This window comes from Rhea americana, unplaced genomic scaffold (genome assembly GCF_003343005.1).
Source record: "Rhea americana isolate MKP2758 unplaced genomic scaffold, rheAme1 scaffold_43, whole genome shotgun sequence".
NCBI lineage: Eukaryota > Metazoa > Chordata > Aves > Rheiformes > Rheidae > Rhea > Rhea americana.
The window spans coordinates 2,637,870-2,651,216 of NW_028186568.1; positions in this window are offsets into that span (position 1 = coordinate 2,637,870).

Sequence of the window (13,347 nt, forward strand, 5' to 3'; positions counted from 1 at the left end):
CCGGCCCGGCCTTTCCTGCGGGGCCGCCGGCCCGGCCCGGCCCGGCACGGCTGGGCCCGGCCCGGCACGGCACGGCACGACCCTTTTCCGGCTGTAGCTACAAACGGTAACTGAAGCACCGGTTCTGTAGCGCCGGGTCGCCTGCAGCCTTAGCCGAGCTGTGCGTTGCCGTGGCCCCGGGCTGCGAGGCGCACAAGGTGTGCGCACCGTTATGCCGTGCGGTGCCGGCTGATCTTTTTTTTTGGTGATGTCAAGTGTAGAGCTGCTTCGTTTGGTTTCAGGTTGCTGTTATTTATACATAAAAGCAAATCATTTCAGCCAGTTTTGGCTGCGTTTTGGGATCCAACCAATCTGAACTGCCATCGTGGATTTGAATGTCAAAAATGTGAAGTTAATTCAGGTGAATTCTGATACACGTTTCCCACAGATGTGGTCAGTCCCAGGAATTTGATATTAGCTCAAACTGGCCACGGAGGGGGGGGGGGGGTCCTTTTTCTACTAAGACCACTCCAAATTTCCTGATGCTGTCCTGATGAGCTTTCATATCATTACAACAACATAGATTTTTGCTAGAACTCCCTCTCCTATTTTGTGGTGTAGGTAGTTTTCAGTCCTCCATCATGTACTGTCTAGCTTCACAGGAGACTCTAAGGGAGTTTTGACCTCATACTCCAATCCTTCCTGAGTTTTGAAAGAAGATAGTGAGCAGCTGTGCCTCACGTGCCAGAAATAGCTAACACATCATTCAGGAAGGAGTTCCTCCTCCTCCTCCTTTCTTCAGACTTGCTGCAGTGAATCTGATCCTGATGATGTCCGCTTACATCAGTGCCTCAGGGAGAAACTTGTTATAAAAGAACAGCCCTATTGGTTCACACAAAGGGCCCATCTAGCTCTGTCTTGCCTGCAGCAGTGGTCACATGCAGTTGCCTAGAGATAAGTAGGAAAAAGGTAAATTTAGTGTGTGTGTGTGTACAAATACACACACACACACACACACACACACACACACACACACACAATAACTCTGACCAATGTCAAATCAGGGCATTTCCTGACTTTGATTTGGTTTGTCTAATCAGTAACTTGCAGTGGATCTCACCCTCTCCTAAATGCTTGTCCTGCCTCTCTCTGAACCCACTTCAGCCTTTGGCATACACACCATCCTTTGGTGAGAAGTTGCCTGAGTCTGGGCCCACTGCATGAGGAAGCAGCTCCTTTTGTTTGGTTTTGGCCTGGCTATGACCAGTTTTCTTTAACGGCTGCCAGGACTTCTATGCTTAAAGAAATGGTGATCATTACCCACCCCATCCCAACCTGTCATGACTTTAGTATCTGTTGATGCCACATCATGTGATCCCATGTTCAGAYTGCACAGTGTGGGTTACACCAGACTTCACCACTTTTGCTTCAAGTGACTTTGTCTTGCCTCCTACGTATTCATATCAGTGTGTTTATTTAAACACTAAATACTGAAGGACTGTAAGCATGCCTAGAGTAAAGATATAGGAAGCAGATAAACTTTTGAAGCAAACGCTAATAGGTGAAAACGGTCTTTTAGTTTTTAATGCTGTGTGTGAACTGAGCCCTCCATAGAAAGTCTGATCCAGGTGACCATGTGATATCTTGAGTTTACGAAGGCATCTACCAGCTGATATAGCCTTTCTGCACTTCTAGAAGGTGGTCAGGTGTCTGAAGTGTGAGGAGGGGAATAAGAACTTGTGCCAAAGATCATACACAGCAGCAGAAGCTATATGGTTGTCTTCTATTCCAGATTAGACAACAGGGACCTGGAGTGCCTTGCTATTTCTTAATTTCAAGGTTTCCTTAAACTGGCATAAACTGGCACAGTTGTCCAAAGAAATTCTCCTGCCTGTCCCCCCTGCTGCTACTTTTCCATTTGTGCTTTCCTTCCCTCCCCCACGCTCCTATCTGCTTTTGTGCTAGCATTTGCCTGGTTCTACAGTAAACTGGGAACAGATGTGGATTTAAACCTTCCCCCCACCCCACCCCAACTAAAATCCTTTCTCGAGTTGAAAGTGACTGAAGCTACAACATTTCRTGCTGCGTCAGAAACCCTGGCAAATTTTAACAATCGCTCCCCTGTGCTGAATGCAGTGTGCTGCCTCTTTCTTTTTGAAACTACTTCCTGAGCCCTGGTGCCAGTTTAAAATTGCTCTCCTTCTTCCCATCCTTGTCTCTGGCTCCGTTTCTCATTGCCTGCACATGGCTACTTCTTTGTGTGGGACCTGCGCTGCTGCCGTCATGAACGTCTTGTTGCTGCCCCTTACAACCMCTGTTTCATCTCACAGCTCACTTGCAAACTCTGCTTTTCATCTTTTTGTGTTCATYTGTGGTTTTTACTCTCTGCTCAGTCACTGCTACACTGTAGACCTTTAGGTTGTTTACCACTGAAAAAAACAATTTAGTGAAACATGTCACTGAAGGAAAAGCCAGCTCTATCTGCGAACTCAAATCAATTTCAGAAAAAAAGGTTTTGCCTCACATAAAAATGAAGAAAGTCAGAAATGTTAGACCTGTTTATTTTGATTTTCCCAAAATGAAGACATCTTGATTTTTCTAAAGCTGAATCCGCATGTGACACTTAGCATCTATCACAGAGCAGAAGAGTAGCCAACTATCATGATCATTGTCTTTATATTCTGATATAGAGGGTCTCAAGCTATTTTTTGTCCTCATCTCTCCTTCATAGGTCAGAAACCATTTACACGGCAGTTTTCAAACGCGACAGTTTTCGAGCAATGGCTCCACTAGGGACTAGGGAAGCTGCAACGAAGAGGGAGGCTGGGAGCAAGTGGCTGGGGCAGAGACGGGGCCAGTGCGGGGCAGCAGTGTGGAGTGGCACGGACCAGAACAAGCAGGAGGCCAGGCCTGTGAGGATGTAGGGCACCCAAGAGCTGTCACATCTCTCCAAAGGCTCAGGACAAGAGATGATGATAACGGTGAGTGGCTAGGGGGATGAGAGAGGGCAGTTCTTCTCAGGGACGCGCGGTGGCCATGGGATCCCACTTGGGACTTCCTCACTGCTTCGCCCTGTTGGAGCCACCACCTCTGAGCTGTTGCTCTCCACCTGCATACCTTCCCAGCTCAGCTCACCACCTCCTCTTTCCTCTTGGCAACACCCTCTATGCAGACAGCTAACACTTTCTTCCATGTTTCCTTCATAAGACATTAAAATGTCCAAAAACATAAACACTCATTTCATTTGCAGTGGTGCAGTTCATCTACAAAGGATTTTTTTCTATCAAAAACCAGTAATAATAAACACTTTTTGGGTTAATCTCAAATGAACCTTTAAGTATACACATTTTCAGTTCATCTACTAAACTGAAACCTAATTTTTCATATAGCTTTAATCAGTACTTAGCTTAGATATCATACTATCATGCCCTGTCCAAAACAAGATATACAAAAATTGATGGTGTGTTAGTTAACTCTGCCAGTACTGACAGTAACTCTGGAACATGCTTTGTGATATGGTTTTCATAACGGTGATCTTTGTAGTAAATCAGAGAGCGTTTGGTGCAAACAACAAAAGTCCCAGTCCCAGGTATTAAACCTCAGAGCTCCTACTGACTTCTACTGAGCCAGGATTTTGTTAAAAAATGTTTAAACTTTTTTTTAAAACGAACTATTAAGAATCCAAAAGAAGCTGGCATGGCTTTAATGTCATTGTTGTGAATACATCTCTGCTACGCWGTAGACATTTAGGTTGTTTACCACTGAAAAAAACAATTTACTGAAACATGTCATTGAAGGAAAGCCAGCTCTATTTGCGAATTCAAATCAAATTCAGAAAAAAAAGGTTTTGCCTTACATAAAACACATTTCATTTTCCAGTCCATCTTTTTCATTGTTCATCTCCAGCTGTGAGGCAGCAGCTGGTTGACTTCACTGGCATCATTTTCTGATCCTGTTCCAAACACAATGACTCAACTGTATGTTTTTCTGGTGTCAGGGAAGACTTCGGAACAAGAGTAAAGCTGAWGGCTCATTACGACTCAGTTCAAAATACTTACAGGATTAATAATATTATATTATAGATAACTCAAAAATGTTTAAAGTCCTAATCCAATGGATATAGAAATGAAAAAAGTTAAGACTTTGAATGTTTATTTTCACTGCATGTCTTCCTATAAACTTAAATTAGCGCAAGAAAAGAATTATTTTCCCTAGAGACACTTGATCACTAGCAAACAAGCTGGGGATTCATGTTGCTGTTCTCAAGGCTTTAAAATGGATTTTAGGCCCCTTCTACTTATAGTAGTTGGGCCAGCAATAATTCTGAGTTAATAGATCAACTAAGAACAAAACCAGAGGAAATGAAAGCAGAATCACAACTGGGGCTTTAAAAAACAGAATAAACATAATTTTCTCAGCAACTACCCTTTCACTGCACTAAACTCCACAAATCCTCAATTACCTCAAAGTTATTTCTAGGTCTTGTACTCTTCAGTATCTGTCCTTTGCCAGAAACTAGTATTTTTACATTGCAGTACAGCCACTAAGTCAACAACCATTCCYGAATTTATCTATTTACATCTGGTTATGCAGTTATGTTCTGTTTAGCTACCATTATTATGCTTTTTTCACAGAAAATGCTTATCTGGATTTGAGTTTATCATTGTATCTGTCTGCAGCATGTAGTTTAATAGATGTTTGCTGTTTAAGATGTCACCATGTAAATAAGAGCAAGACAGTTGTGTACAGCCTCACCATTGATTTCTGATTCCTGGAAAGCAGTGGTAAGTTATGGAAGGACAACCACCTACAGCAGGTGCTGATGGCCCGTGCATGTTGCATGGTGAAGAATTTCCCTGCACAGATTGAGTGGGAGATATAGTGGGGCACACCTGGGATTACTGGCAGTGACTCTGGCACAGAGTCCCTCGCATACGCTTACTGCAGCCCTTCGTGGAGCTGTGAGAATAGATTGTCCCATCAAGCAGCCGTAGGACATGGAAACCGAGAGAAACCATAGCAGTGCACAGCAGGTTGGATCTTGCTGGCCTTCTCATGTTCCTCTCAGTCCCTGACTAACTGCATCATTGGTGCTATCAGATGACCTGCTGGTGCCAAGACATCTACTAGCTCAGATATGAGACCGTGACTTGGCCACAGCTGCTCAACATGGTTGTGCCTGAAAGAACAGCAGAGAGGCAGGCACTGAGATAATGAGTGTCCTGGGTTGTACTTGGCCCCTCAGAGGTGCTCATGTACCCGGCCACGAAGAGCACGCAAACATGTTAGCTATCAAGGACTGTCATCTGACTGCTTTGCTTGCCACAGGCACCCACAAAACTAGAGTTGCGGAAACCCAGCATGGGATACACTGACAAAGGGAATGGCGTCAGGATACSTAGGGGAGCTGTAATATTTATCTATTTAGACAACGCAAAGACAGTATTTCTTTCCCAATAACAAGGCTAGAATGCTGTTTCCTCTGTCTGTTGATATTGGACTGGAATCTTTGTACTGCCTGCTACCATAGCTCATGGGACTGCATTTCAATATTTTAGGCTGAAGTTTTAATCACACATCTGGCAACTGCAGGACAGCAGTAGAATGCTTACTTTGGAGGCCAGCAGTAGGATGATTTTACCTAAAAWACTGCTTGCATACCAAGTGCTAAAGCCATCCATGTTGTTGTGGCCATCCGTCCTACACAGGCAAGCACTGTTACTAGCTGTGGAAGCAAAGGCACTGATGCTTTACAGACATGGCATATGCAAACAAAAAAAATGCATGTGTCACCCTTAGGTACCTGTAAGGACAGGAAGGAAGGAGTAACTCATAGTGTGACCTGAATGGGGAAATAAGACTCTGTGATGGGGGAATAGGATGCTCTTTGCTGCTGGTGCTGTTCATATGATTATTGCTTTTATGTTATTGTAAGAGACTACGATAACTGACCAGAAGCTTTGGAAATAAGTGAAGTAAATTCTTGCCTCCTTTGTTTTTCTTAAAAATTTACATGCCAATATACTGTGTATTTGTAGGAACTTTAAAATGATTTATCAAATACAAATACAAGATAAGACAAGTGCAAACATGTAAGGCAACTCAAGACACTTTTCCCATTAGGAGAGAGAATGGCATGCCAGAAATCCGAAGAGGTTTGCAGGGCCTGGAGTCAGGGGATTGAAACCTGCATCTCCAGCTGCAGGAGGGGGTCTGGCTTCAAGTTCTGTGCGTTCAGCCTGAAGTTCCTGATCTACATCTGTCTATACTGAGACTGTCCTCGGAGTCCATACCAGGAGCTGCAGGTTAGCCTTTGATTGCAAGTGATATTATGTTAGCAGTAAGTGCGGTATTTGTTTTCGCTGCTGTGTTAAAACAGCTCTTTTGTTACTTGCAGAGCCTTTTGAGCAGTTGTGGGAATTTGCTGACAGATGAAGGACTGAAGGGCTCAGAACAGGGAGCGCACACAATGCCTAACTTTGAGTTTGTGGTATATCCAGATGACTCCTGGACACAGGATTGGACAGGGTCTTGACAGGTTAATTAATCCTTCCCTCATGATGTATAGTAGCCAAGTTTAGGYAATTGAATCATACTGTTGTTTTACCCAGTGTAAATATCTATACTCTGAGTGATGAAGTCTGATATCCTGATTGTCCTTTGAATAAACTAAATTAAYTCTACAGCTGCTAAAGAAAGGACTTTTTACCAGTTCTTGAAGTATTTCTGTGGCTTTCTGATATACTGGTGGAAAATTCTTCAGTRCCCTTTTTAAAGGGGAGCACTCCAGCACATATATATTCCAGCAACAGTTTCACAAGGCTTTTGATCCCTACACACTTCTTACCAATTGCATATCCAAAGACAGTCAACACCTTTTCTCCCACCATCTCACTGGGGACTCCTACCCAGTTGCTTCTGTATTCTGACCTTTTGAAGACATTTTCAGAGTCGCTGCTTGCCAGAAAGTCCCTCCTAAACTAACCTCCTATAAGTATGACCTGTATTCCTTCTCCTTAGATATCTAATTTAGCTAGATGTCTTAGGACTGTGCTGAGACATCACTGGTCTGGATGGGCTCAGTAATGAACTATTGCAGCCACTGTATGTGATTCTTGTTCTCATTATTTGCCACCCTATCAACGTTTGCATTATTCAATTTCTTATCAGCAATTTTATGTATACTCTTAGATAGTGATGCAAATACTGAGTAGCAATGAGTCTGAGCTCCTTGCAGGCTTCTCTGTAGTCACTCCCATCCCTTAACAGTTCCCCTTGAAGAGCTATTTCTTTTCAATCTACCAGGTTTCACACCACTGAATATATTAGTATTATATAGGGTTACTTTTTGTTTTTTAAAATCAGACTGTTGCGTGATACCTGGTCAAGTAACTACCAGAAATCTCTTATGTCTGTGATGATCCTTATCCACCAAAGCTCTACTATCATCAAAGATGACCACTGAAGTGAACTCAAGCCTGACAAGACCTGTTTTCATTAAAGCCAATGAACTAATTGCATCAGCATCTTCAATTCACTGTTCATTGAATTCTTTACCAGTAATTAAATTATTTTTAATGACTTTGCTCAGGGCAGAGGTTAAGCTAACCTGCCTAGAGTTCCTCAAGTCAGGCTAATCTCCCTTTGGGAGTAGAAGCAGGGCATTAGCAGATCCTAACCTTCTGGGGCTGTGTAAGGCTCCAACATTCATATAAAGCAAACATCAGCAGGCCACAGRTCTCCTTGGCCAAGTCCTGTGCCTGGGGAGGAAGCAGGTAACCCAGACCTGCCATTTTCCTGTTATTCATGACATCCTCATGAGTTACTGAAGAACTGGAAAGCACCTTAAATACCTTCATGCARTCCAAGTACCCTGTCCTCCTGCTTTTTCTTTGTCATAGCTGTGAGATAGAACAGCTACATTGACTAATGAGCCTGTCTCAACACTAAGATTTGTCTCTGCCTAAGATTTTTAAAACATACTGCAATACAACTAATTGCTGAGTTCACATCACCACTAATGCAGCGTTTACTTGAGGACATGCATAATGAGCTCATGGGTAATATAGTAGGCATCTAGATACTTCTGAGGTAAYAGGAAAAAAACACATTCTCCTCTGYGACCTTCACAAGCCTTGCTTATTCACAGGTATTTTTCTGACTGTACTAAACCAAGAGCTGGGGTCTTACTAGCAGTACTGTTGTTTCTGCATGATTAGAATTATAAAGGCAATATTACTCTGGTTTGTGGCACAAACCACACTGAACAATTCTAGGAAACCAGGTTATCTGAAATAGATTTTTACTTTTTAAGAAATAAACCATATGAATTAAAAACCCTCCTCATTTTATTCTCAAATTCAGGAAATACCATGAGATGACACAGACTGTCACTTGTTAATGCCTGGAAATAGGAAAGCCAGTTTCATGTCAGACACCATCAGATAATACCTTTGCCAGAGGATGTTATTACAGTTTAGGCCTAATGCATAATATAAATAACCTGTCTTCTGCAGTACAAAAATGTCTACTGGCTGGGAGCAATCCTTGTGAGATAATACATGGAAGTGTGCCAGCTGGACTTCTTAGGCCTTTTATCTCCACATTTATAATATATGTTAGTGCATACCACATTTTCTCCTAGTACAACCAAGGTCTAGTTCTTTTGCTGTATATATGAACCTACTTTATGTATCAGGGGTATAATAATAGGGCTAAAGTAAATGGTGCAGTGAACTAATCTAAACCAAATCCTTACAGGAGATTCCTTTCCATTCAGGAAATATACAATTCCTTTAAATGAACAACATTCCATGCGAGTGAATTATTGTTCCAATATTTGGCCAGCTTTATACCTTGCCAGTGGCTCAATGCCAGGATTTGACTTAACAAGCTAATAAAAAATTGATTATCGAAGCCATCAGGTCAGCTGCACACAGGATGGCAATCAAAGGGGTAAGAGAGAGAGCTGTAGTGGCCACCCACAAAACAGCCACCTTGGTTAGACACAGGGCCAAGCAATTAAACTTTTCTGTTACACCATTTCTAGCRGTSAGTGATAAAATTAACCAAAAATACACCCAGGGGTTTTCTGGGCCAAAGAAATGGATGCATTCCCACTCTTCCCYCCACCAGCGAGCTGCTGAGAAGGGWTGCAGCTGCCTGGCAAAGCAGCGGGGGAGAGAGCGTGCAGCTGAGTCCTGTTCTGGGAGCCTGTCCCAGGGACAAGTCCTGAAGGCTGCAGGAGGGGTCAGGGAGGATAGCTGTCCCTCCTGTGCCCACAGGTACTTCACCATACTTAAAAGGGAAGGACCCGAGAAGAGGACTTCAGCGACTTCATTGCGTTACTGAACCAGCAGACCATAAAAGCCATGATCTGGGTTCAGGATGAAATCCTAGGAAGGCCACTGACAAAATCTCCTRGACAGACAGTGGGACCAGAGTTCTACCCATAGCTACTAAAATAGTACWAAAAGGACCTCTGGCATATAGCAGCTTGTCAGCAGCCTCAGGTTACCATAGAATGTCCCTACTCAGAAACTCTAAAGGATTATTATCAAGTCTCACATATTTTCTTTKTCTTATCTCAGAGAACTGAAAAATCTCATTGAGAGTGAATGTCTAGATGGAAATAAGGTTACATTTGCAGTTCACAGTTCCTGTGTGCTTYGCTGTTGAAAAGACTAAACATGGATTCACTCAAAATGTTAAAGTTAGCCCGTGGGAAACAATCTCCTAATGAAATGGAAGCAGGTAGAACTATGCAGAAGCTGTAACCAGATGTTAAAATATAACCTAATGAAATGAAAGCAGGTAGAACTATGCAGAAGCCATAACCAGATGTTAAAGTATAACCTAATGAAATGAAAGCAGCTAGAACTATGCAGAAGCCATAACCAGATTAAAGTAACCAGATAAGAATGAAAGTTCTGCTTCCCATTTCATTTTTATTTCCTTATTCCTTACACTATATTTATTTTAAGAGTAAAAAATAAATAGAGTAAAAATGCCCTCTCAAATTATGAAAGAGGGTTGAATGAAATGGAGACAGGACTTCAGCATGTGGAGAAGTTGTTACAGGGGTCTGTCAGCAAGTCAGCTGCTGTTCTGCYGGTGCAGCTTGGACTTACCATCAAACTGCAGGCAGAAGTCTATGAACTTGTGAGAACTGGGCAGACAGCTTTGGCTAGAGGGAAAATACTCTTCCTAAACCAGGAAACTACTGAGAGACCATGCCAAGAGACCAGTGTCTTCAAAAGTTCTTTCAACACTCTTAAAAAACGGAATCACCTTCTGGAGGCTCCCTCACTCTTCCTTGACTGCATAGGGAGCCAAAGAAGATCATGGCCCCGAGCTAAGTGCCCAAAGTTGGGGGAGATGAGTCTASGCTGTAGAAATGGCTGTGCAAACAGAGCTGCTATGGTTGAGCACCCATGGAAATGATTTGAAAGGGAGAAGGTAGGCAGAAAGCAAGAGGAGAAAAAAAGAGAAATAGCAAAATCAAAAGAGGAACAGAGGGAGAAATGGAATTAAACGAAGTTAAGTATTAAGAAAAAGCAACAGGGGAAGGGAAAAAAGCTAAGAGACTAAGGGGAAGAAAGTGCCCAAGAGAAAGGAGCAAAGCAGAGGGAAGTCAAAAGTGATGGTCATGCAGAAAAGCCCTTGCTTCCAAAACGTTACAAAGGAGTTGCTGACTCAGACATCCCTGGAGAGCTGGAGGAAACCCTCCATGAAAGACAGTGCGGCTTGCTCCCTCCTGCTCCTTCTAGGTGACTCCTGCATTGGCCCTTTCTGCTATTTGTGTTAAATGCAGGGATTTAGCACTCAGGAGCCAGCAGCAAGAGAATGCAATGACTGTCATAGCATACTTACAGCACTGTTTGATGGACAGATAGCAAAGTTTCAGACTCAGTGGTGTGGTACTAGCAGGAAGTTTCATATTTTCCTTCTCYTTTAGATATTAAATACTGGCAAATTACTGAAGATTTTTTTCCTTGCTCAGCTGCCAAAACTCATGACATGACCAAGGCAAGCTAAGCACAGAGAAGCCTCCTGGTATCCTGTGGATACCAGGAATCTCTGGAATCTACTTCTATTTTAATGGTTAAATGTCTTCTATACRCATCATATACTTGGAAAGTTATGCAAATATAAAGAATCAATGATTAAAAATAACTTACTAGTTCATAACAGTAAATATGCTGCCGACTGACAAAGTTATACATGGTTAATAGACAAGACTGTGGGAGACATTAGCTAATGTAATTGCTTTAATAGAGTCTATTATCTTTAATGGAGTCTTAGAAATAATGTGCACACACACACACACACACACACACACACACACACACACACAGAAGATACAAACATGGAAATGAAACTCTGCTAGAGCCAAGCCACAATGTAACTATTAAGAAAATTAATCCAACTATAAGTACAGTACTTGTATCACAAAGTACTGTAAAATGTAGCAAAGTGCATTCTCTCTTTGAGAAACCTTCCTGATCACATTTTAATACTGTGAAGAAAGCATGCCCAAATGGTGAGCCAGCACATCTGGGATGCAAACCTCCGCACTGATCATATGGAGCTGCAGTATTATGTACTGTAGAATTACAAAAAGGGTTGAGAGAGAGAGAGAGGAAATTCTCACAATTGCCTACTTTCCTGCACTGCAYTGAGCAGTTGAGTGATCACAAACCACAACTGAATTATGAGARTGACTCATGGAGTTCAAAACAAGAGCATCCACTAATTGTTTCAAGGAAGAAGTTCCGGGAAGTATGAGGAAGGATTTTGTAAGGTATTCTTTTACTTGCTGGGAGCTTTGTATTCTTTTGTAGCAAAGGTGGCCGTTTTGATTCAAGAGTTTACTTTTCATTGCCCAGGGAATACTGTATTCCTGGGTAGGAATCCCCCATGGACAAGGTTTTCTGGTGTGAACCTGGAATAGCTTTGAAGCTGTCAAGGAGCTTCCAGACACTACCTGATGGCAAAACAGAGGAAGAGAAAAATGGCCTTATGTACAACTTAGTTGCCTCATCATCTCTGTGTAAATTTTTTTGTCAGTTTGGTTAAGATTCATTCATCTACATTTCAGGTATCAGAGCCAGGAAATGATACTGTAATTATTATTTGACAAGTACCTCCAATATCCCTAGACTGAATAGGCTGGGGATAAGAAGCTGCAACGATCAGACCCTGAGCCTTGYTTCGTGAATCTGTAGAGCAGGGCACACAATGTGGAGGAGCTCCTMGCTTGTGGTGGAGATCCACTTTATGGGCCCTGCATGCTATTTATACCCTGCACGGATGAGTGATGAGCTGGAATGAATGGGGGTCTGGGAGAGATGTAGATCGAATGTCCTGCCTTGCCACAACCTTCCTGTATCCTTAGCCAAAGTGTTTATGCTTGCTATGTGCCAGCTCCCTGGCTGGAAAGCAGTGGAAGAAAACTTCCCTCCAAGCCCTGCAGAGGAGCAAGGGCAAGATGTCAGTGGTTGTGAGATGCTGACATATTTTGGTCATGGGTGTCAAGGATGTACATGAGAGGGATGCATGCACTTGCAAACCCAGGTGTTGTGCAAATGGCTGTGGACACCCTGCAAGTTAGAAGGGGAAAAATGGTAATCATCCACTGGAAGCTCCCTCTGGTGAGCAGGTTAATGAAGAAAGGAATGGCTTCCCAGTACTTCTTATTGTTGGGTTATAAGCAGATGGTCAGTTTATTGTTGGAGGATTTTCCCAAACTGAAGCTGTTTTTCCTCTTGCCCTCAGTGAAGTTCTATATCCAGACTCAGTATTGGGAGGGTACTGGTATTGCACTGCCTGCTRCAACTGCCTGGGAAGGAGTTTTCTCTCTCCCCTCCCTCCTGAGATCACTCAAAGCAGAGGATTCGCACCACAGGACCCTGGAGGAGGGCCAAGCTGCCTGGCTAACAACCTCATCTCTGTCACTTGTCTCCTGGCCGTGCTTTCACRCTTCTTTTCCTCTTGCTGACCATCATCTCCAGCAAGCTGCTGCATTTGGATCATACTCTGAACCCACTTGCTTTTAAACTGCTGGTTCTCTTGATGTCTTTTGCCTATTTTCTCGGCACAGAATCAGTTTGTTATGCCTTGCTGGTAATCCAGTTCCTTCAAAAATGTCTTAACCCCCAGCACTTTACCTGTGTAATGCACCCTTCCCACAGCTTCATTTTTATGTGCACTCCAGGTTATTGGGATCCTGCTCCCCCAGAAAAATCCAGTGTCCAAGAGACTCTAGCTGCATAGACACGTCTTCATCAAAAATTTTTCTTAAGGCATAGGGGGTTACCATGTACTTATTTCTCTAGGCAATTCAGATTCTTGGTCTCCAGTCATACA